Here is a 3,955-nt window from a genome sequence, read left to right as displayed (position 1 = left end):
CTTGCTTCCTACCATTATCTCGGTTTCCGAAAACTTTTCTTTTCTCTTAGGTGAATTGATCCATCTTTATCTATTATCCAGCCAGTGTACATTTTCAGGCTCCTTTTCCAGCAATTCCCATTGTGCTAATTCTTCTTTCTGGCTCCATAGGGTGGTTTACTTTTCACTGACTGTATCTTACTGTTATCACACTTTGGCACTTACTATTCATTCTCTGTTTTTTGTTTGTTTGCTTGTTTGTTTTTGCTATGTGATAAAGTTGTATCCATGCTCTATAACCCATTTCTAATATTCCCTCCTCTATGAGGTCTGGCTGTATTCCACAGATTACTCTTGCCTTTGCTGTTTACACTGTCCTGTAGTTTTTCATCTGGTTGTGTCTGTTCAAGTGGACCATGAACTTCATGAGAGACAGGACCACATCTCAGTCATTATTTTTTTTTTTACCTCCAGAACTCAGTACAGTCCTGGCACATAATAGGTACTTCACAGATGTTTATTGCATGGAGGGCTTCTTTCTGTGGTGATTAGCACCGTTCACAAAGACAACTACCTAAGAGGCAGTGCAGTATGATTCAGCCTGCATGCTGTGTACCCTGGCATTGGCGGGTAGCACCCTTAACAGAGGGGCATCTATTTGATAATTTATTTATCCAGCAGAGCTCCTTTTTGTAATTTCCTCTGGCTCATATAGTATATGCAGACTCAGTTGGATAGATGGGTAAACAGACAACTGATCAAAGTTTTCCACAATCTCCTAAAGCTATTAAAAAACAAAACAGAAGCCAAAGAAGATTTTTCACTGGGCTAGAACCACCTAGCCTAATTACCAAACTGACCAGATCAATATGTGGTTGCTCATCTCCTTATCCCAGTCAATCTCTGACTAACTTTGTGAGGGATAAATCCTGACATCTGTATCTTAGGTTGTGCTGCTCCATGGGCAGTGGCATCTGAATGGTATTATTTTGAATGGCATTTCTTATGAGGACTTTGTGTGTGCATTCTGTCATCACTTTCCCTCCTAAAAATGAATGGTAACTTGTAAACATTCTGAAGGAAAGCTGAAATGTGTCAACAAAGACTCTGTCAGCTATTATGTGTCTGTGTGGTTATTGAGAGAGGGTGGCCATATGGTCTAGTGATATGAGTCATTACAAACAAACAGATAAATAAATAAATAAATTTCTAGGTAAAAAGCAGGCTGTTTAGGTGATTTAAAATAAATATTTTAGCTCTTTCCTCCCTCCACCCAAGATGGTGAAGGGAAGGAAGAACAAGGGGAGGAAGGTTGTGCCGGTCCCTGTCATTATGATGAAGCAAGAGGCCAAGAAGTTAGTGAACCCCCTATTGGAGGAGAGGTCCAAGAATTTTGGCATCAGACAGGACATTCAGCCCAAAAGGGACTCTCATCCACTTTGTCAAATGGCCCTGCTACATCTGGCTGCAGAGGCAAAAGGCTATTTATTCTCTATAAGTGTCTGAAAGTGCTTCGTGCCATTAATCAGTTCACTCAGGCCTTGGGCCACCAAACAACTACACAGTTGCTCAAGCTGGCCCACGTGTACTGACTAGAGACAAAGCAAGGGAAGGAGAGATTGCTGGGCTGGGCTGAGAAAACAACTGTCGGCAAAGGGGATGTCCCTGCCAAGAGGCCATCTGTCCTTAGAGCAGGGATTAACATTGTCACTACCCTGGTGGAGAATAAGAAGCCCCAGCTGGTAGTGATGGCACAAAATATGGATCCTATTGAGCTGGTTGTCTTCCTGCCCAGCCGGTGCTGAAAGATAGGGGTTCCCTACTGCATCATCAAAGGGAAGGCCAGGCTGGGACCTCTAGTTCATAGGAAGAAGACCTGTGCCACCATCACCTTTACACAGGTTAACTCAGAAGACAAAGGAGCTCTGGCTAAACTGGTGGAAGCTATCCAGATCAATTATAGCAACAGATATGATGAGATCCACCACCAATGGAGAGACAATGTCTTGGGTCCAAAGTTAGTGGCTCGACTTGCCAAGCTAAGAAAGGCCAAGGCTAAGGAACTGGCTACCAAGCTGGGGTAAGTGTACACTGTGGAGTTTTCTGTACAGAAAAGTAACAGAAATTCTCCTTCAATCAAAAATAAATACATACACACATACATAAATATGTTAGTTCCAATACACTAAAATGCTAAATTTTAAATTGTAATACCCCATCTCATATTATATAGGAAGACCAGAGGGAATGTTGGCAATGATCTCATGCCCTCATTTACTCAAAAATATTTACATTTCTTCAGTGCTTAATTTAATGCTTAACATGTATATAGTAGATACTTAGTGAATCTGACTTGACTTGAATTTATTCATTTGTGCATTCTTACATTAATATTTCTGGGACAGCCACATCAGGCCAGACGCTGTTAAGTCCAAGGAATAGATATGTTGGTAATCAGTGCAAATAGTCTCTGCCCTCATGATCTTCAAAATAACTGCTGTATTTAATAGTTTCCCTTCTGAATAAGAGTAGACCTTACTCTTAAACATTATAGTGAATTAGTGTTTTTCTAGTCTTGGCTGTACTTTGGAAGCACAGAAGATGGTTTAACTTCCTCATGCCTGGGCTCTAACCAAAACTAATTCAATAAAAATCAGTGAGAGTGGCATCTGGACACAGCTGCTTTTCAAAGCTCCTTAGGAGATTGTGAGGCACAGCTAAGATTGTGAATACTAAGTGAATCCCTACCCTTTTGATGTGTCACTATTATGCGATGAAGTGTGTCCCCAACTGCCCATCCCACAAATTCATATGTTGTCATCCTAATTGGCAGTACCTCAGAACGTGACCTTACTTAGAGAGATGGTCTTTAGAGAGTCAATGGAGTTAAAATGAGATCGTTATGATGGGCTCAAATCCAATATGACTGGTGTCTTATAAAAAGGGGGAAATTGGACTTCCAGTCAAGAGGAAGTATAGGTAGATATGCTTTGCTTCCTCATACAACTAAAAGAAGGACAACAAGAAATTTAAAACAAAAAACAACCAGAAGAGCCAGAAAATCGAACTGTATAGAAATCCAACAACCAAGAAGTTAAAGAAGAAACATTCATCTAGACTGGTGGAAGGGGTGGAGATGGGCATCCGGGGTGGAGAAGACACACAGCAAAGCAGCAGACCAGGAAGTCCTACAATCACGTGCGGATAAAACCTGGAGGAACAACTGGGGAACGAGATAGACCATACAACCCAGGGTTCCAGCGAGGGCAAAATAAAGCCTCAGAACCTCTGGCTATAAAACCTGTGGGAGTTGCAGTAGCAGGAGAAACTGCCAGTCTGACAGGACGGTTTTTTGGAGAGACCATGGGGCCCTAGAATGTACATAAACCCACCCATCTGGGAATCAGCACCAGAAGGGCCCAATTTTCTTGTGGGTCATGGAGTGACTGAAAGTGGAGTGAGAGATGAGCAAGCAGCATTGTTCCCTCTTTAACCCCTCCCCCACATACAGTTCCACAATGAAGTGATGTGGGTTGCCCCTCCCTGATGAATACCTAAGGCTATGCCCCTTACAACATAATAGTCATGCCAAGACAAAGAACTATGTTCCAAATGAAAAAACAGAACAAAACTCCAGAAAAAACTAAGTGAGAAGGAGATAGCCAACCTATCACATGCAGAGTTCAAAACACTGGTAATCAGAATGCTCACAGAATTGGTTGAATACAGACATAAAATAGAGGAAGAAGTGAAGGCTATACAAAGTGAAATAAAAGAAAATATATAGAAAACCAACAGTGAAGGGAAGTAAAATAGGACTCAAATCAGTGATTTGGACCAGAAGGAAGAAAGAAACATTCAACCAGAACAGAATGAAGAAACAAGAATTCAAAAAAAAAATGGGGAGAGGCTTAGGAACCTCTAAGACAAATTTAAATGTTCCAACATCTGAATTATAGGGGTGCCAGAAGGAGAA

General features: G+C 41.4%; 1 pseudogene; it reads left to right on the top strand.

The window, feature by feature from the left end:
- Window positions 1-1,257: 1,257 nt before the first annotated feature.
- LOC112301313 (large ribosomal subunit protein eL8 pseudogene) lies at window positions 1,258-2,063 on the top strand (annotated as a pseudogene).
- Window positions 2,064-3,955: the final 1,892 nt, after the last annotated feature.

This window comes from Desmodus rotundus, chromosome 8 (genome assembly GCF_022682495.2).
Source record: "Desmodus rotundus isolate HL8 chromosome 8, HLdesRot8A.1, whole genome shotgun sequence".
Classification (NCBI taxonomy): Eukaryota; Metazoa; Chordata; class Mammalia; order Chiroptera; family Phyllostomidae; genus Desmodus; species Desmodus rotundus.
The sequence above is the reverse complement of the archived record's forward strand: the minus strand, read 5'-3'. Positions and strand labels throughout refer to the sequence as shown.